This window comes from Ambystoma mexicanum, chromosome 13, assembly GCF_040938575.1.
Source record: "Ambystoma mexicanum isolate Mex_15411 chromosome 13, UKY_AmexF1_1, whole genome shotgun sequence".
Lineage (NCBI taxonomy): Eukaryota > Metazoa > Chordata > Amphibia > Caudata > Ambystomatidae > Ambystoma > Ambystoma mexicanum.
This window is the reverse complement of record NC_090938.1, coordinates 616476089-616497642: the sequence shown is the minus strand read 5'-3', so window position 1 is coordinate 616497642 and position 21554 is coordinate 616476089. Positions and strand designations below refer to the sequence as shown.

At 49.2% G+C, this 21554-nt stretch overlaps 1 protein-coding gene across 4 annotated transcripts in view; it reads right to left on the bottom strand.

The window, feature by feature from the left end:
• The window catches only part of ACLY (ATP citrate lyase), a 434227-nt gene that overhangs the window by 130995 nt on the left and 281678 nt on the right, over positions 1-21554 (bottom strand). The window lies entirely within an intron of this gene.

The following is a 21554-nucleotide window of genomic DNA, read 5'->3' as shown; positions in this document are numbered from 1 at the left end:
TCATTTGTTCATATGTATATAATAACTATGTACCTCATTGTTGATATGTATATAATATCGTACCTTATTTTCTCTTTGCATATTCTATGACTATTGTAACCAAGCTTTGCAAATTCTTGTAAAGACTGCGCTCTGATACCCTTGGGTACGCTCTCGCATTTTAAATAATAAACAAAACAAAGCTGGACTGCAACCGCTTGCAGCAGATGTTTGTTTGTTTATTTATTTATTTGTATTGCGCGCCAGAACCAAGGGTAACCGGGCGCAGTAAACAGAATATACAAAGCTTACAATGTTGCATGGAAATTACAGTGTTGCATAGTTAAAATTTACTATAGTGAAATCTTGATGGTACATATATATATACAGATAAGTAACATAACACAGATTAGAGTCTTTCAAACCTTACATATTGTTGTCATTGAGGTGTTTGATAAGATTTGTTCTAAAGTGGAGGAAAGGTTGGTCTGATCTCAGGTTGTGTGGTAGGGCATTCCACCATTTAGCAGCTAGCACAGGGAAGCATGTGCCGCCAATTTTGGCAAGTTTAAATCTAGGAATTTCCAGACAGTTGGAGTTGGGAGTTCTTGTAGGTCTGCTGGAGATTTTTCTTTTTATTTTGTCCATCAGGTAAATGGGGGCAGCGTTAATGAGGGCTTTGTGCATCAGGGAGAGCATTTTTAGGTGAATTGTATTGTCAGTGGAGAGCCATTTGTATTGTTGTCTAATGGATGAGATATGGACCCTTTTGTTTATGCCTAAGGCGGCTCTAAGCGCGTTGTTTTGTAGGATTTGTAGCCTTTTGGTGATGGTTTTGTTAGCGCCACTGTAAAGGGCATTGCAGTAATCGAGTCGTGATAGTATTAAGGCTCTCGCTAGGATCATGCAACTGTTATTAGATAAGAAGGGTTTACCTGCTCTTATTAACTTGCAGGTATAGGCTGTCGTGGAGGCTAAGGAGTTAACTTGTTTGGCAAAAGACATGGTGGAGTCAAGATAGAAGCCTAGTGTTTTTACTTCACTCGAAACCTTGATGCTATTGCCATCTATGTTAAATGTGGAGTAGTCCCTGCCTAGTTTGTTGATATTGGCCTGTGTGCCCAGAATGATCAACTCAGTCTTATAATTCAGGCAGAGGCCATGTGATGCCATCCATGCCTGAATAATGAGGTACACCCTATTCACCAACTACCTGTCCCTGCAGTGATCCCCAGAAAGCGGGAGGAGAATCTGTGTATCATCTGCATAGTTAGTGTACGTGATACCTAGAAGGTCCAGATCATCGAAGAGGGGTTTAGTGAATATGTTGTACAAGGTTGGTGAAACACAGGAGCCTTGAGGGACGCCGCATGTGATAGGAAGAGGGTCGGCTGCTGCTGAAGGGGAGAAGACTCATTTTTCTCTCACTCAGAAAGGATTCAATCCATTTGGTGGCATGCGTGGAGAAGTGTGCAGCAGTGTCCAAGTGTTTGCAAAGGACCCTGTGATCCACCAGATCAAAGGCAGCTGAGGGATCAAGTAAGAGGAGGAGTGCCGTCTTGCCTTGGTCTCTCAGATCGTCTATCTGGGTCTTTAGGTCAATGAGTGCAGTTTCAGTACCGTGGAGTGGACGGAAACCAGATTGTCTGGCTCCCAGTAGGTTGTTAGAATCAAGGTGTCTTTGAATTTGTGTATAGGCAACCTTGTCTAGTATCTTCAAGAGGAAAGGTACGGTGGTGATGGGCCGATAATTAGTGGGGATGAGGGGGTCAAGAGTCTGCTTCTTGAGAAGAGGGAGCACCCATGATTGTTTTAGGTTTGCCGGGATAATACCTGTGGCGAAGGAGGAGTTGATCAATTTTGAAATGAACGGTGAGCGGTCTCTGGCAGCGTCTTATTAGTTGCGCTGGGCAGATGTCGCCTTTGCAATTCGACGGTTTAAGGGAAAGGATGATTTTCTCTACCTCTAAGATGGTAGTTTTAGTGAAGGAGAATTTGTTGGTTGGGTCTTTAATGGTATTGTTAAGTGGCGGTTTGTTTATGAGGTTTAGGAAGTCTTTTTTTAATTGAATTTTATTTTGCAGTGTGGTGATTTTATTTGCTAAGGCTGTTTGGATATCTGTGCACCAAGTCTGGTCTTTAATGCAGGTATCTGGTGTGGCGATGGGGGACTCAAGTTCTTTCAAGATAGAGAAGAGTTCCTTCATACTTGAATTGGCATTGGCAATGCAAACATTGTAGGAATTACGTTTCGCTAGGCAGATTTCATTTTTATAATGCCGAGAGATATTAGTTAAATTAGCTTTATTCTCTTCGGATGGACATAGTTTCCAGACAGATTCGCATTTTCTTTTGTCTAGGCGCAAGGCCTTAAGTTCTGGCGTGAACCACTTCTTTAAGTGTGCCTTGGGTTTGCTTGATCGCATTTTAAGGGGGGAGACTTTGTCCATAGTGGTGCGCATGATGTTATTAAATTTGTTGACCAATGCACTAGGGTCGAGGTTGTCTGGTAGTGCATTTAAAGTAGGAAGGATCAGGGGAATAATATTATCTGCTGTAATATTCTTTTATTTCTTGTAGGGCATGGTGGAGCTGCCTGTGGGTTAAGGCTGGGTGGTTTGGTAGTTAGTAAGTTAAAGGACACCAAAGAGTGGTCTGTCCAGGAGAGGGGCGTAATAGAGGATACTGTGGCTGAACAGTTGGAATCAGCAATCCAGTCAAGTATTCTACCCTTTACATGTGTGGGGGTGTTACCTTTTTGGGCAAGTCCTAAGGTGTGAAGGGTATTGGCGATAGTGGCAGCATGGGCATCTGCTTGGTCATTGAAGCCAAGGTTAAAGTCCCCTGATAACAGCAATTGGGAGGTGGTTTTAGTATTGTTGGACAGAAGGCTGTGCAGGTCCTCCTCGAAGGTTCCAAGTGGACCCGGTGGTCTGTAAATTAGGTGAATTGAGATAGTTTGGGTGTTGTTTATGGGAATTTTGGCAGTGAGAGTTTCACAGGATTGCATAGTTGTAGTAGGGACTAGGCGTAGTGATAGGTTTATTTTGGATATAATGGCGATTCCACCTCCGCGGGAGCCTTCTTGGTCCTGCCTAGAAATGGTTTAACCGTCCGGAATGGCCAGCATGAGCGATGGGCCTGCTGCATTATGTAGCCATGTCTAAGTTATAGCAATAAAGTCTAGATTGGCTTCTGTGATTAAATCAGCTAGGTCAATGGCGTGTGCCATTAGGGATCTTACACTAAGGAGTGCTCCCATGAGGGAGTGTCCTTTGGGGTCCATTTTGGTTATGGCCGAGTTGGATGAATTGGTATTTGTCTTAGGCATGTTTGTATTCACTGATGGGGAAGATTGAGGGGGTGCAGAGCATGTTCTAATGTGTTGGTCTTTCGTTGTGCGTTTTATAGTGGGGAGGGATCTTCTAAGAGATTCATAGAGTTTATTAAGTCTGGCACGTAGTTTAAGGTTTCTCTCGTAAGTTGGGGTAGGCTGAGAGGTGTACATTAGTCGGCATGGTCTGGTGCGTGGGGCTGATGTGGACAAGGTAGTTGGGTATCTTGGGTGTGGTGAGTATGAGATGAGGCGCGAGAGCTGGCTTGCAAAGGGGAGCGTCAGTGTTGCTGTTCTTAGTGAGGCGTGTAGTGTGGCCATGATCATTAGAAAGTAAATGTTGATCATTAGAGAGTAAATGTTGAGTGAGCTAGACATAATGTGAAGCTATTCCTGTTGGCTGGCAGTGCGGCTTAAGAGTGTGTGGACTAGGGTAGATGGCCGTCAAGTACTAAATGTCAGTAATAGTGTCTAGGCTGTGTGGCTAAATCTATAGGTCTAGGCACCATTCACTAGTAGGGCACAAGTATATGAGGCACGAGTGGGCATTGTCTAGAGTACATAGCAAGGGAGGCACCTAAGTGCACCTGTTCCAACAGGGTTAGGCTATAGAGACTAAAGGCACCTAGATGTGGCAAACAGCGAATATGATACTATATATAATAATATGTATATATAATAATAAAAATATATAAAAGCATGGTAGGCTAAAATACAGGGACTGAGGGCACCTTGATATTGGACTCAAACAGTGACTATAGTACCTAACATAGCGTATGTGGCTAGGACACAACAAATCAATAGTCTGTTAGTGACCATGAGGCACAACACAAATCAAATGTGGTCTATTAGCGACCATAAAGCACAAGCGCAAATCAAATGTGGTCTATTAGCGACCATAAAGCACAAGCGCAAATCAAATGTGGTCTATTAGCGACCATAAAGCACAAGCACAAATCAAATGTGGTCTATTAGCGACCATAAAGCACAACACATATCAAGGGTGGTCTAGTGGCGACCATGGGGTGCAACACTAATTAAATGTGGTCTGTTAGCATCTGAAGTACATGGGCAGGGTTAGGCAGCGCCTCGGTTCAGTAAAAGAGGACTCTTAGGCCAATCCGCTAAAGGGCGACCATGGAATAAAGGATTGAGCCTAGCGCTACAGAGCTAGAATGACAAGCAGGAGGCAAATATAAGGCACAGGCTAATAGGTGCAAAATTAGGCAATACATTGTGCTGGGTTGGTAGCAGTTGTGGGCGAGCAGACTCAAGTTCGAGTTATGGGACACAGCAGATAATGGACATTGCAACGTATGCAGGCATAGTTCAAGGAGAGTGTCGCATCAGGCTGTGCATTGCACAGTGATCATTAGTAGGCAGAGCGGTGTACCGCAGGTTGGGTATGGGCGCACTGTATTGGGACAATGCCAGAAATGGAAGAACTGGTTGCGTAGCACGCTGGCTATAGGCAAGTGTAATGGGGGGGCGTCGCAAATGGAAATGGGCCGCCTGGAGTGTATTCTGCTCAGCTGGTGCAGCGAGGCAGAGACGCCTTAAAACATTGGGTATTACGGATGAAAGGCGAGCTCTGTGGGCGCAGAGGAGGAACGCTGTAAAGCAGAGTTAATAATAAGGGTTAGAGGCACTTGCAGTTGGGATTTTGCGCAAGGGCACACAGCAGCTGGTAATATGCTTGTGGCCTACCTGTGCATCCTGGATACAGTGCGGTGGGGAGATGCTGCTCCTGCAGCCTGTTGCCTTCTTGAAGTCCTTAGATGGTGGGTCCGCCGTCGACCGGCAGTGACGCAGGGTGTCTGGCCGACGGCCGGAAAGGCAAGGACAGGCTGGGACAGGAAGAAAGCCTTTGTGCAGGCCTTGGTGCCGAGGCCGGCTACGCCTCCCCGGCTTCGGATAGGGTGCAAATATGGGCAGGTGAGCCAATCAGGAAAAGTGGCCGCCTGGAGTGGCTGTTGCACGACGAGTCGGTCAGCTGTTAAGGTCGGACGGCCATCTTGGAATGGCGTCCGCAATGCATCGAGGTAACCAGCTGATTCAGAAAGGCAGCAATAATGTCGGATGGCGGATGCTGTAGGGCACAAAACGAATGCTTACTGGAAGTTGGGCGAAGCGCATTGAAGTGGCGCTTTTGGGAGGATTCTCGGCGAGAGCATGGCGATCGAGGATGAGCCCATGGGCTTACCTCTCAGTATGGGGAGAAGCTCCTGCTTCTCCTCCGTGCAACAGTGCACGGCTTCAGCAGTGTTTAGGGCTCCTGCTCCCACGATGCCTGAACGATCACAGGCTGGGACAGGATGAAAGCCTTCATGCAGGCCTTGGTGCTGAGGCCGGCTACGCCTCCCCGCCTCCGGTTAGGCTGCAAATATGGGCAGGTGAGCCAATCAGGAAAAGCGACCGCCTGGAGTGGCTGTTGCACGACGAGTCGGTCAGCTGTTAAGGTCGGACGGCCATCTTGGAATGGCGTCCGCAAAGCATCGAGGTAACCAGCTGATTCAGAAAGGCAGCAATAATGCCGGATGGCGGATGCTGTAGGGCACAAAACTAATGCTTGCTGGAAGTTGGGCGAAAAATAGCGTGGTTCGAGTGGTCATCAGTCTTGCTTGGAGAGACCACGTCTTGGAGGCCAGACGAAGTCTGCACTGGTGTCATGATGCCTACCCCCGGGCATCCAGACCAAGTCCATCCACCCCGGAAGCAGGCATCATGTTACCTTGAGCAAACCCAGCAACCCCTGTTAGGGGCTCATATGGGACATCAGTCCTGGTGCCATAGGCGCCAGGCTCATATGTTAAAACTTACCTGATGCAGACCATGCTGCAAGGGACCCAAGCATCCAAACCCATGTGATGCTTTGAAAGGACTATTTTATCTTAGGGACTATTTTGTTACTCGGGTGTGGCTGTGGAGGAATACTTACCTGGGACTACTTTGTAGGCTATTTAAACCACGCCCGAAGAGCAGCACATGCTTCGCGTTATTCTGCATCCAGCAGCGTAACGCTCACCGTGTCTGCAGTCAGCATCCAGCATCCTGCCACGCCCGCCTGGAGTCCAGAGCGCCTAGAAAGAAGGTAAAGAAGAAGAAAGGTTAGAACAAGAACTTTACTGGATTTCTTACCTGATTTCGGATTCAGCGCAGCTTCGAACCAGAAACAGACTTCATTTTAAACGCGTCGCATCGCCGGCAGCAGCGCCGCGCCATACTCACCGTTCCTTGCAGCATCTCTACGATCCGGTGCTGTCTCCATCACCTGGTTGCCGCATTCCAACGCCTAAGGGGGACAAGAAAACAACAAAGTGAGCCAAGGGAACAAACAAGGACAGTCTCTTGCCACCATATGCTTACCTGATTTTACCGCAGGAGGTATTATCCACCAGCACGCCAAATCTTCCTACGCTGCACCTGCAAGAAAAGAGAAAGCAGCTAGTTAAACCTTGGCATCATTTACCGGACAGTGTTACAGAACACAGACTCTTACCTGAACGCTTTCAGCTGCCACAAGATGATCATCTTTTGGGTCCAAGTTGCAAAAGAAACAAGGAATTGGACAAGAGTGATTAATCAGACATTTTTTAACTCATTAGAACTATATACTTACGGCCTTTCGCCCGGAGGTTTGGAGCCAAGATTTGTCCAGAACTCTTCTGATATCCTGAAGCCAATGAAGTAACTGGCCATCAACGCACCCCTGCATTCTTCGCAGGATGGAGAGCTCATCATACCAAACTTTAAGGTGAGCTTTGTGAAAGGGAATGTCAGAAGTGATAAGTGGGGACGCAGTGAGGTGTTAATACTCAAATCCACGGGTGGCTAATTCCCTTTCCCAGTCTTTAGGAGACTACTTCTAAGGGTCAAGCAGACAAAGCTAGGTGGGCCAGTCCAGTCAGTCATCTCTGCACTACGCATCACGTTAGTGGAGACCGTGGCTGTCCAGTTCCGCTCGACACCCCTGTGGGAGCCAGGTGAGCGTAAGAGCGTAACAACTGGCTTCCAGTAGAATCGAGAGTATTGTATTGCCTTCTGCTAATAACACACAAGTGCCGCTTAGGTAAAATGATTCTGACCTACAGGATTTATTTAAGGAGAAAACAAATATGAGATCTCTTAGATCTAATAACTGATCAGTTAGCTTCTCCCATATGCAACACCAGCAAAGCCATGAAAGGAGCATTTCAGAATGCGTCTCCGAGAACATGGAATGCCCTTCTGCTCGATCTCAGAGAATTGAAATCTACTGAGATTTTCAGAATTCTTTTTTAAAACTCTGTTATTTGCTGGCCTGCCTTTTATTAGGCCCCTGTTTGTCGTTCACTTTTGGTTTGGTTCGTTAGTCTTTGTGATTCATGTGCACCCTTAAACCCACGGGTCTTTGGTTGCGCGGTATAAATTAAAGTAAGGACCAAGCTACTTACCTGTAACTGTTGTTCTCCAGCATGGGTCTGGCATGGATTCACATGCTCATGAATATTCCCCGTCGTCAGGCTGGGAATCCTCGGTAAAGAAAAAATCAGTTTCAGGTTCGTTTCTGAATTGTCTTTCTCCTAATAACCAATCACTGGTCTCTGGGTCATACTGCCCCCAGCCAATGACTGCCCTCTACCTAAGCCCTTCCTCTGGCAGCCATCTTCGGATTTGGTAGCACGTAAAGTGGCAGTAGGACCCAGTGAAGAGCTGCAGAGGGGTAGGATGGAGGGTTCCCATGTGAATCAATGCCAGACCCATGCTGGAGAACAAGTTAGAGGTAAGTAACTTGTTCCTTCTCCAGCATGGGGTCTGGCATGGATTCACATGCTCATGAATATAAGAATCCATAGCAGTACACACATGCACAACCACGGGAGGTGGCAAGGCTCAACATTAAGCATTTCATCAACTCAACATTAAGCATCTCTTACCTCCTCACCAGGCCCACCTTCAGGCGAACAGGTTGCACAGCACTGCCTGGCCGACTATGGCCTCCTCCCTGGAATCCCGGTCGACGCAGTAGAATATTGTGAAGGTGTGCGTCGACCTCCACGTAGCAGCCCTGGAGATGTCCAGCAGGGGCACACCAGATAGGAACGCCGTGGTAGCAGCGATCGCCCTGGTCGAATGGGCTCTCGGACGGTCGGGCAACGGTCGGTTTGCCAACCGATGACAGTGCATGATGCAGCCAGAGAGCCATCTGGAAATGGAAGCCTTCAAGAGGGCCTTCCCCTGGTTCACAGGTCCAAAGTTCACAAACAGCTGTGATGTCTTCCGAAAACTCTAGTGCGGTCCACGTAGAACTTTAGCGCTCTAGATACATCCAGCGAATGCAAAGTCCTCTCGGCCGGCGACGAAGGCGACGGGAAGAAAACAGGTAACCCCAACGGCTCGTTGAGATGGAAGTCCGACGGCACCTTGGGCATGAACAAGGGGTGCGTCCTCAGCACCACCCTCGACTCGTGGAAAGTCAGTAATGGAGGCTTGCAGGAGAGGGCCTGGATCTCTCCCACTCGTCGTGCAGAGGTGATGGCCACAAGTCCATGTTTTCCATGACAGGAACTTCAACGATGCCGAATGCAGGGACTCAAATGGCGGGCCCATGAGCCTGGTCAGCACCACGTTGAGCTCCCACGCCGGGACCCGAGCATTCACCGGCAGAAAAGATCGGAACAGTCCCTTCATGAACTCCTTCACCAGGCGATGGGACCACAGGGATGAGCGTCCCTGAGTTCTGGTATAGCGGGAGATAGCCACCAGATGGAACTTGGAGGCATGGGCCAACCCCGCCTTGGCCAGCGATAGCAAGTACGGCAGCACTTGAGGGGCAGTAATCCGCAGAGGGTTAATCTTCTGTGCTCGGCACCAGACAGAAAACCTCTTCCATTTATGCCCGTAGCACGAGAGTTGAGGACGCCCTGGCCTTTGCAAGCACTTCCTTGCAGTCCGCCGGGATATCGTACCCTCCAAACTCTAGTGCTGCAGGAGCCAGGCCTGCAAGTTCAGTGACCCCGGGTCGTGGTGGAGGATGGCGCCTCCTTCTCTGGAGAGGAAGTCCGTTTCCGTCCGCAGTTTGACTGCTGGTGGGGGGGGTGGGGGGGGACGCTGACATGTCCAGAAGGTCCTGGAAACAGATCTGTCCCGGTGCGACGAGTATCATCCAACACCGGGACCGTCTGAGTTGGTTGATGAGTCGCAGCAGCAACGGCAACAGTGGGAACGCATAAAGGAACAGGCCGTCCCAGGGGAATGAGAAGGCATAGTCCATGCTCCCCGGCTGGGGAAACCTGCTGGCGAACCTCAGGCACTTGGCGTTCGGCGCCATCGCGAGTAAGTCGTTCTGGGGATTGCCCCATCGTTGGAATAGCATGTCCACTTGATCCTGTCGCAGCTCCCACTCGTGGCACGTGCAGCTCCCTGCTGAGTGAGTCGGTGATGGTTTTCTTTATTGCTGCCAGGTGGTAGGGTACAAGAAACATCCCTTGAGTGATGGCCCAGTGCCACAGATCCTGGGCCTCCTTGGACAGGGCTAGGGATCTGGTGCCTCACTGCTTCCGGATGTAGAACATCGTGGTGGTGTTGTCGGTGAAGATCCTCACCACCTTGCCCTTGAGGGACGGGAGGAATGACGGGCCCAGAACATGGCTCGGAGCTCCAGGATGTTGGTGTAGAGACCAAAGGCCTCTTGCGTGGAGATCTATGGTATGCTCTCCCCATCGCTCCAGGGAGGCATCCGTCGTCACAGTCTCCTGGTGTGCCGGGGTCTGGAAGTCCATACCCGCTGCGAGATGCGCGCAGGTGCCCCACCACCGGATTGCTTGGCGGAAGGTCTCGTTGAGCGAGATCCTGTCTTCGAAGCTGCCCGCCGCTTGCATCCAACGGGCGTTGAGGAACTCTTGCAGCGGAGGCATTCGCAGCCTGCACAGACGTACGAGGTAGATGCACAAGGACATCATGCCGAGAAGGGACTTGATGGACCTCACCCTGGCCAGGTTCATGGTCGACAGCCGTTGCACCTTGCCCAGGATGGCCTTTGTCCTTTCCTCCGACGGCGAGGCCAACTGTGCCACTGTGTCAAGCCTGGCTCCCAGGAACAGTGCGACTTGCGACGGGACCCGGTGGGATTTCGCAAAATTGATGGAGAATCCCAGATCCGGTCTTCCTGTGTGCTCGAAGGGGAGTTCTCTTGTCCTTGCTCGAATGAGCCAATCATCCAGGTAGGGGTAGACGTGGATCCCCTGCAGCCGTGCCGCCATTGGTGCTAGGCACTTGGTGAATACCCTGGGCGCCAACTTCATTCCGAAGGGAAGGGCCTTGAACTGGTAGAGCCGTCCTTGGACTACGAATCTGAGAAACCTTCGATGTCTTTTTAGAATGGGGATGTGGAAGTGGGCATCCTCCAAGTCCAGCGACGATAGGAAGTCGCCCTCCTCCAGCTGTCCCAGCACGTGCTGGAGAGTGACCATCCGGAAGTTCTGGGACTTCATGTACTTGTTTAAACAACGAAGGTCCAGGATGGGTCGCCAGCCGCTGGTCTTCTTTCTTATGAGGAAGTACAGAGAGTAAACTCCGGAGCCCCAGAGCCTCTTTGGGATGAGCTCGATGGCCCCTTTCTTCAGCATCGCCCTTACTTCCAGCAGCAGTTGAGGGACATGGTTTTCCTTCCTGGCCACGGGAGGAATGTGGGGGCACTTTAGAAACTCGAGAGTGTACCCGCGGGCCAGGACATCCAACACTCAACGGTCGGTGGAGATGGACTCCCACATGCTGACTAACTTCGCCAGCCGGCTTCCCACCGTGGTGATCAGGTGGGGGCCCGACGCCACGGCCGGTTTAGTCCTGCTTGGCAGTGGCCTTGCTGCCTTGGCCTCCTTGACGACAAGATCCTCCTGATTTGCTGCGTCCTCTGTAGGCCTCCTGCGACGAGGAGCGGGCCGCCTGGCGGTACGTCGAGGAGCCGCTGAATCCTTTGGAGGCACCTTGCTTTCCGCCGGAGTTCAGAAAGGGCGGCCGCTGCTGCTGTAAAACTCCCAAGGCCTGTGCCGTCTCCGTGTCGGCCTTGATGGCCTGCAGTGACTAGTCCACTGTCTTGCCAAACAGGTTGTTTCTGTCGAAAGTCATGTCCAAGACTCTGGTCTGCACGTCCTGGCGTAAATCGGTTGCCTTGAGCCAACCACGCCGGCAAATGCAAATACCGTTGCCCATCTGGCGGAAGCCCGTGTCAGCAATGTCCGTGGCCACCGTTATAGCGTGGTCCGACGCCACCTCGCCTTCCTGCAGGATCTCCAGGGCCTCAGCCCTCTTGTCCAGGAGGAAGTCCAGCAGAGGAGCGATCTTAAACCACAGCTCGCTGTCGTGGCAGGCCACAATTGCGAGGGCTTTGGCCGCTTTAATCGTCGCCGCTGGCGAGGTGACCCATCGTCCCATGGCGTCCAATTTCTTCACTTCGTCGTCCGGCTGTGAGGTCGAAGTTGAAGCCGTTGCCCCGCCGCTTTCTTATTGGCCGCTGCTGAGACGACCGAATCCGGGGGTCGGCTGCGCCCTAAGGCACATGGGGGCAGAATCCGGGACCCGGTACTTCTTCTCGTACCGGTATCTCTTGGCAGGGGTCGTGGACGGGTTCTTCCGGAGCTCCAGCCCCTCGTCCCAGATGTCATCAAGTAACGGGACCGAAAAGACAGTCTTCCTCTTGGCCTCACGCCGTTGATAGAGGAAACCTTCCTTCTACTGTTCTACGGGGCAGAGCTGGAAGAGCTCGGATGCCCTGGCGATCATAGCGTTGAAGGAGCCAATTTCGTCAGGCAGAGAGGCCCGAGGAGGTGGTGATGGGAGGCCCATCCCGACGTCACCACCGTTGTCATCTGTCTCCGTCGCGGCCCTCTCTGTCCCCGTGTCATCCCTCGGGATCGGGGAAAAAGAAGAAGACTGAGGGCCGCGCCGGCTGGAAGGGTGGTGGGGGATGAGTTCTCCTCCACTTGCTTGTAGGGCTTCCCGACGGTCCAGGCTCTGCTGGGACATCCGTTGGGGGTAAGGGCAACCTTGTCCTCATCTCCGTACACAAGGCCTGGATCGCCATCAGGATTGCTCCCGAGTTGTCCTGTGGTCCAGGTACCGGTTGCGACGGCTGGGGCGTGGAATCCTCCGCCTCCATGGGAGCCTCGTCGGGGGCTCCGTCGCTTTCTTCGTCCGCCTCGTCGGGATCCATCCCGTGGTACCAGACTTCCTCGAATCTCTTGTCCAGGATCTGCACGACTTCAGCCAGCTCCTCTTCAGAGGCTGTATCCGTGTCCGTGATGGCCACCGGCCCCCCCTCTTTTTCCACCGGGGTTCTCACGGGGGTCTTATCGATGGGTTGAAAAGAGTATTCCCTCCACGGTGGCAGGGAAACTCTGGGTCCTGAGGTAGTCTCCACTGGGGTAGCCTCCACAGGCTTCGCCAGGGCCGCCACGACTCTCTCGATAAGAGGCCTTAGCCGGGTGAATCAAGGCCTTCACGACCTTAGACGCGCCTGAGGCCTTCACCTTGGGGGGGAGGGTCGCTGACTCGCTCCCCCTCGGCTGTCTCCGTTGGGATCGACCGGGACTTATCCCTAAGTTTACCTGGGTTCTCCGACTTTCTTTTCCCCCCCGAGCCAGAGCGCTGGCTTGTGGTTGATGGCGTCGGTGAAAGTGCGCCCTGCCTGGCAGCCGAGGAGCTCGATCGTTCGGCGCCCCCGGAGCTTTGCCTTTTGTTGGGTCGCTGGAGCGCCCTCAAAGGTCTTAGAGGACCGCTCAGACCTCTTCTTCTCACCTGCTGCTGGGCTCTTACCTTCCAGCCAGTTGGTGAGGCGGATACTCCAATCCTTCATGGTCCGCTCTGACATGTTCTGGCAAAACGCACAGTCCTTCTCCACGTGCGTTTTTCTTCGTGAAGGCAGTAGAGGCATCTGGAATGCTCGTCCTCGAAGACATTCTGCAATCCGCATCCAGGGCAGCTCCTGAACAGCTTGGATCCGGACGTCGTGCTCCCTTTGTCCTGGGCCATGTGGGGTAGGCCTCAAGGATCTTCTGGAATCCTCCGAGAAGCGGAACTCGATGAGAACTTCGCCCTTGAGGGGCGTAGAAAATTCCGAAACGGGTTCCCGTTGATCAGAAGTAGAAACGGTGGAGCTTGAGGCTCGATTGACCGAAAAAACGAGATTAAACTCTTTGAAAAAAAAAAAATAAAATAACATTTAAAATAAATAAATAAAATCGCAAAACGCAGTAAAAGCTCGAGAGCTATAGCACGATGACTCCCAACACTTGAACGTGTGGTAAAAATCTGAAGATGGCTGCCAGAGGAGGGGCTTAGGTAGAGGGCAGTCATTGGCTGGGGGCAGTATGACCCAGAGACCAATGATTGGTTATTAGGAGAAAGACAGTTCAGAAACGAAACTGAAACAGATTTTTCCTTTACCGAAGATTACCAGCCTGACGGGGAATATTCATGAGCATGTGAATCCATGCCAGACTCCATGCTGGAGAAAGGTAAATTATGTTCCCAGCACACACGTCCCGCACAAACCCCATCCCCACACCTCCTCCCAGACCCAACAGAAACCCCACACCTGGGTCCCGCTTTTCCTCAATTCATTTTAAAAGAACCCCATTAACTTTATTTGTTGCCCCCACAGCATGCAGCTTTACGCACCCTCCCCTTTCTAATCACCCACCATTCGCAACTCTGAAGGGGCATGCTAAAGATTAAGGCCACCCCTCCCACCTACCCTTGATGCAGTGCAAGTTCTAACTTCTTCTTACACTTTTATTTTAAAATGAAACCATTCTGGAACGGTTTCTTTTTAAAATAAAAAGTTTTGGTTGTGGAGTCTGACAAACTTCATAGGCATCATTGTTTACATTGTGGCACACAGCACCTTCAGTGCAGTGACACAGGGAAGTCTTAGATTTCCCCAAGGTTTAAATACCTTCTCTGGGATAAACTACTGTTTCCCAGAGCAGTAAAGTGAAATTGACTTTACTTACATTTGTAACTTTATAGACCCAGCACACACTATATTCCAAAAGGGTGCTGGAGGGGTTACTTAGTATCCCCTTTGTCTAGCTTCTCATGTAACAGTTTTATGTTACCCTTTCCTCACTGAATGGTGGCAGTGGTTTCGTTTTTACTACCGTGGTGTGCATTTACAGCAGGCTGTGTTCACAGCTGCAGTAAAGCACCCACGGGTGCCATTTTTGTCAAAATGGCCCCGGTCTTTTTTCGCTATTTCTCTGTGGATCGGTCCCTCTTGAGATTTACTCTGCGTGCCAGACCAGGTTTGGTCCCTTGGTTCGTTTGGTCTTTGGCAGGATTCACGAGTGAAGCCCGCGTCTGGCTCCAGGGTGTCTGGGGTAGGCAAGAAGTGAGGGAAGTACTCGAAACTCCCTGTGCTTAGTCTCCTAGGAGACTCAAATGCACTCTGTGGTTGGCTGGCTGAATGCCCGACAATGACAGGCATGCTGCTGGGTGACTGACAGCTAGGCTGGAATGAAAGGGAGAGAACTGTATAAAAGGCGAGTCGTTTGGCTTGGAAGGCAGAGTCGACCACTGGACGAAGGAACCGAAGAAGAACTTGAACTCCTGGACCATTGGTTTGCCCGGTGAAACCCTGCTGCAGTGCCGAAACGCCAAGTTCGCATCGAAAGAGAAGCCCCTGAAAGGACGACTTCTCCCCTTGAGTTGGTGGGACCAATCAACTCCAAAGTAAGCCACCTGGACATCCAGCTCAGAGCTGGTTGAATTTCCAGAGTTGCTGCTGCAAACCGTAGAGCCAGGGAGAGGAACTGCAGTTTGTGTGCATTGCTTTTAAGTTGGCCAAGAGCACCAGGAAGATCCTCCGGACTCCCAGGAAGCAGGACTGACCGAGCCTGAGCCCCCTCAAAAGAGTGCAGGACCCAAGAAGCAAGGAAAGTCCATCTGGACAGCCAGGAACTGCGTGTTGCTATTTGCAGTAGACGCGAGGAGCTGAAACACTGAATAGCCACTCAAAGTGAAGTTTGCCGGTTGCAAGTTTTGACCGTCCCAGTGCAGTGTAGGAGTCCCGACGTCCTCCCTCTTTGTCCCCACGACTCAGGCCCAGGAACAGTGAGATCTGCAGAGCTGCATAGGAATAGGAATCTGCTGCATCTTTTCTTCATTGTAAAGGTACTGTACGAAGTCTAAGAACTTACCTCTTGCTGTAGAGTTGCTTGTATCTTCTACTACTCACAAGTCTAACAGCTTGTGGCCCTACATTGATTCATCTTTTTCTTCAAAGACTTCTGAAACATTGTGCAAAGACTTTTCTACTTACCTTCAAAGAAGTGCTTCAGCCCGTATAGACTCTTGCCTCTTGACTTTGGCTTAGCCTGTTTTAACTGAATGACTTTTTGGGGGATCTGAAAATATTTGCCTGCTTAAGAAATATTTGTGGTATCTTGTTTGCTCTAATGATCTTTTCCCTTTTGACTTGCTCTTAACTAATTCTGAATGCCAACAGTAATACATTAATGTCAACAGCACCCTAGCAATTTAAGTCCCTTGTGGGTGTAGGTCTCTGCTGTATGCCATCCCAAATGGGTAGTTACTGGGCTCCCCGTGGGAAAACAAATACAATGTTTTTAAAGCTGCGGTTTTATTTCTAAGTTTTCCGGGCTCCTCCAAATAAATAGCACTTACCGAGATGCAGCTGCAGCTTTTCTGCCTGTAGTCTCCGGTGCCCGTCCTCCGCGTCCAGCACCAATGAAGGAAAAGCCACCCAGTGGTAGCTTTTGTTTACTACAGCTGGCTGGCTTTTCCTTCATTAGTGCCGCAAAAGCCAAAGCGAGCACAGCGGCAGGCATCCATTTCACAAAATGGATGCCCCCATGTGCTATCTTTGAGCTTGAATTGCTCAAAATTTTACAAGCGACTTCGAAAAAAAAAAAATGCCAATTTTTTTTATTGCCCATCTATTTTTGAAATAAAATTTTTTGGGTGAAACATTCTTTTAAGAGTGTGTATACTTTTTATATTTGTGTGGTGTTTTACAGTGCTCCCTTCTGAAGAAGGCTTACATTAACTGACTGGTAAATTAATAATTGTTTTATCATGAAAACCTGTGTGTAAATGTTGGTTTGGAAACTTGTCAGTGTGAAACAGCTCACATTGGCACCTCTTGAGAAAAGCCTGGCTACTCGTCCACACTACCAACCTGTGTAGTACAGACTTATACCAAAGGTTGGGTTACTACTGCCAGGAGGTCAGGGTTGCTGTAGTGCACCCTAAGGGTACTGCATACAATTGTGCTTAACAGGAGAATTGTGGGGGCATTCTGAGCAGACGCTGGGATCGAGTTCCAGAGGGTGGGTGCGTGACAAGAAAAGGATTGTTTGCCGATGAGCTTGCCGGCAGAGATGCTGGTTCTGCACCAAAATGTATGGGGTTGGGGCTGAAGCAGAGATCCAGATCCCAAACGCTCTTGGTAGATCTGGTTCTCGAGAGCTTTTCATCAGACAGTTCTCTATGTTTCTATATATTGCACAATACTTGAAAGATACCATGTGAAGCAGTAGAAGACATTACATGAGCTGGGGTGCGGAGGTGAGGGGGCATTTTTTGGGGGGTGGGGATGATTTGGTCCCGAGTGGGACCTGTATGCCTAGTAGAAAAATCTGCTACCTCACCAGTCTGCCACAACGATTTGGTCATGTAAGCACCGCAGAATATTTTCTGCAACTACTGGTCTTAGAGGATTGCCTCCAGGGTATATTCCTCATGGTCCAGGTAGCGATTCAGCCAAAGAAGCACAGAGGCAACAACCAAGCTCATGACCAGATGTTGGGCCCAGAAAGTACGACTGTGCGAACTCTGGTTTTAAGTCACGAAGGAAATCAGTTTGGCCCTGTGTACAGTACATGTACACATCAGGATTCAATGAACCACTATCAATTTTGCAGCCTCAGGGAACCTTGCCACCAGATTCGGAAGCCTGGGAAAAACATAGAATATTGTGGTCAATGAAGGTCTTAATGGCTGTCGGGAGTTCACCAGAAGACCTTTTTCCTCTTTGCCAGGGGACCAGGAAGCCATCTAAGGGAAACTGCGTTTCGCAAGGAAAAGAGGCCAAGTGAGATACAGACCAAGGTACTTGAGACAAAATACATTAAGTTCACAGTGAGAAATGCAACATTTGCTTCTCTGTTTGCAGGTCATGAGGTGCTGTGGGTGGAAAAAAGATGAATAGGACTTTGTGCACGGAGCAGAGCATGAAAATTGCTATGGTCCAAAGAAAAGGACGTCTGGTTGTTGCTTGCGGAGATGGGAGAAAGGTACAAACATACATACATACATACATACATACATACAGTGGTTCAATAGGTGTTGGGTTCCAGTACCCTTCCTGGAGATGAGATCGTAAAACTTACAAAAGCAAAGGGGGACATAGGAGTAGAATCTATAAACGGTTTCAAACCACTGCTTAGTAGAAGCATGAAGCGGGTCTGCTAATTCCAATGACAAATCATTATGGATGTCAGCAATAACATTTTGTGGAGTCTCAAAGCTACTTCACAAAGTGGTCTGTTCATCACATACACTAACATCCGTTCAGTTCCCCCGCCCCATCCTGCCCATTAGGGAGGATTCTCAGAAATGTGTTAATTCCCTTCTACCTTAGAGACCCCCCAGCTCTTTTTGCTGGACTTTAGGACTTTATATCTCTCATATAATTTTAATTTGATTTATTTTCCGTTTCTCTTTTGGTTGTGGAGTCTGACAAACTTCATAGGCATCATCTTTACATTGTGTCACACTGCACCTTCAGTGCAGTGACACAGGGAAGTCTTAGATTTCCCAAAGGTTTAAATACCTTCTCTTGGTGAAACTACTGTTTCCAAGAGCAGTGAAGTGAAGTGAAATTGACTTTACTTACATTTTGTAACTTTCTAGACCCAGCACACACTATCTTGCTATAGGGTGCGGGAGCGGTTACTTAGTATCCCCTTTGTCCAGTTTCTCATGTAACATTTTAATGTTAGCCTTTCTACAATTAATGGCTGATGGCAGTGGTTTACTTTTTACTACCATTGTGTGCTTTTACCGCGGGCTGCATTTACAGCTGCAGTAAGGCACCCATGGGTGCCCATTTCGTCAAAATGGCCCCGGTCTTCTTTTTTCACCATTTCCTGTTGTAAAGGTCCTACTTGCGATTTACTCTATGCTCCAAACCAGGTTTGGTCCCTTTGTTCGTTTTGTCTTTGGCGGGATTCACAAGTGAAGCCCGTCTCTGGCACCAGTATATCTGGCAGAGGTAGGAAGTGAGAGAGGTGCCCGAAACTCCCTGTGCTTAATCCCCTTGGTTACAGGAATGCACCCAAAGGTGAGTGGCTGGCTGGCTGTCCAGCAAGGACAGCCACCCTGCTGTGCAATTGACAGCTAGGCAGGAATGAATGGGAGAAACCTGCATAAAAAGACAAGGCTTTTTGGCTTGGAAGGCAGAGTCGACCATTGGACGAAGGAATCCAAAGAAGAACTTGGAAGAGACGCCTGCGGCAACTCCTGGACTGTTGGCTTTCCCGGTCAAGCCTTGCTGCTGTGCTGAAGCTCCAAATTCACCTCGACTAGAGAAGCCCTGCAAGGACGAGTTCTCCCTTTGAGTTGGTGGCAGCAATCAACTCCAAAGTAAGCCTGTCTGGACATCCTCTCGAAACTGGTTGTATTTCAACTGCTGCTGCTGGAACCGAAGTGCCAGGGAGAGGAACACCAGATTGTGTGCGTTGCTTTTAAGTCAGACCTGAGCGCTAGGAATATCCTCCGGACTTTATACAGGACTGACCAAGCCTGAGCCACCTCAACAGAGTGCTGGACTCCAGACGCGAGGAAAGTCCAGAGTGGTATCGAAAACCGCAGTGTTGCTATTTGCTGTCAGACGCGAGGAGCTGAAACACTTAAAAACTGCTGAATTGAAGTTTGCCCATTGCTGCCGCTGACCTTCCCATTTCAGAGCAGGAGTCCCCAGACGTCCTCCCTCTTGTCCCCATGACTGAGGCTTAGGAACAACAGGATCTCAATTGTTGATTAAACAATTATTAATTTATTTAACAGTCACTTTGAATAAGCCTTCTTCAGAAGGGGCAATTTAATACTAACTCACAAATAGACTGAACAATACACAGTTAGTTTCTCATCGGCAAGTGCCCAATTAGGATGGCACACATACACTTCCTACACCCTCAGGTGACTTAAATAGCTAGGACACTGTGGACATAAATAGATCACTGGTACATTTACTGAGATGAGTGTTAAGGTTAAAGAGATTTCAGAATAAAACAAGGAGATCACACAAATATTCTGATGCAGGCAAGTACTTTTGAACCCCCCAATGCAAAGTAAGTTATCCCTTTCCTGGAAGGAAGTTACCAACACACAATCAGCGGAGAGAAGAGTCATTCAGGGAGCCAGGCCAGCCAATGTCAATTGGGCAAAAGTCTAGTTGAGCTAAAGTACTTCTTGCAGGTAAGTAAAAGTCTTGCACAATGTTTTAGAAGTCTTTGTAGAAAAAGTAGGGTCACAAGCGAGGAGGCTTGCGAGTTGCAGAAGCTGCAAGCAACTCTACAGAAGCAACCAAGACAAGTCTCAACTGAGATCAAGTAAGGCTACAAGACAAGAGGTACGTTCTCTTAGACTGTACAGTACTTTTGGTTAGAAGAAATGGTTCCAACTGGCTTCTGTTCCTGTGTGGCTTTGTAGATCCTGTTGTTCCTGGGCCTCAGTAGTGGGGACAAGAGGGAGGACTTCTGGGGACTCCTACAACACAATGGGATGGCCAGCGACAGAAAAGGACCAACTTCTATTCAGCGGTACTTCGCGGTTTCAGCTCCTCGCGTCACAGCAAATAGCACCAACATGGTCTCATGGATACCAAAATGGACTTTCCCCGCATCTGGGGTCCAGCACTCTGTTGAGGTGGCTCAGGCTTGGTCATTCCTGCTTACTCAAAGTCCTGAGGATCTTCCAGCAGCTCGCGTCCATCTTAAAAAGTGATGCACTCCATTTGGTGTTCCTCTACCTGGCACTTCGGTTCCAGGAGCAGTTGAAGCACAGCCAGCTCAGAGAGGATTTCCAAACAAGCTCACTTTGGAGTTGACTGGTCCCACCAACTCAAGGGGAGAAGTCGTCCTTGCAGGGCTTCTCTAGTTGAGGCGTAATTCGGAGCTCTAGCACAGCAGGAAGGCTTTGCTGGGCAAACCAATGGTCCAGGAGTTGCAGCAGGCGTCTCTTCCAAGTTCTTCTTCGGATTCCTTCGTCCAGTGGTCGACTCTGCCCTCTAAACCAAAAAGCCTCGCCTTTTATTCAGGTTTCTACCATTCATTCCAGCCTAGCCGTCGATCAGACAGCAAGGTATCACCTTTGGGTGCATTCATGTAACCAAGGGGATTAAGCACAGGGAGTGTCAGGCACCTCCCTCACTTCCTGCCCCTGCCAAACATACTGGAGCCTGAGGCAGCCTTCACTCGTAAATCCCGCCAAAGACAACACGAACCAAGGGACCAAATCTGGTTTGGCGCACAGAGTAAATCTCAAGAAGGACCTTTCCAACAAGAAATGGCAAAAAAAGACGACCAGGGCCATTTTCACAAAATGGGCACCCATGGGTGCTTTAATGTAGCTGCGAACGCAGCCCACGGTAAAAACACACAATGGTAGTAAAAAGTAAACCGCTGTCACCAGCCATTAACTGTAGAAAGGGTTACAAAAATGTTACACAAAAAACTAGACAAAGGGGATACTAAATAACCCCTCCAGCACCCTTTTGTAAGATAATGTGTGCTGGGTCTAGAAAATTACAATTGTAAGTAAAGTTAATTTCACTTTACTGCTTTTGGAAACAGTAGTTTATCCAAGAGAAGGTATTTAAACCTTTGGAAAATCTAAGACTTCCCTGTGCCACTGCACTGAAAGTGCTGTGTGTCAAAATGCAAAGATGATGCCTATAGAGTTTGTCAGACTCCAAAACCAAAAAAGAAACGAACACAGTCTTAAATCACTGAAAAATACATGAGAGAGTGGGAAAAAGGTCTTACTCTCTCCAGGTTGAAAATTAAAAAGTCCTAGAGTCCAGCAAAAGTGCTGGGGGTCTCCAAGGTAGAGAGGAATTAGCACATTTCTGAGAATTCTCCCTAACAATGTTTGAATGAGAAGTGTTTTTCTATGGTAAATACAAAATTTGCTTCTCACAGCAACACCAAACAATATCTAGGAGAACGGAAGAGACGGC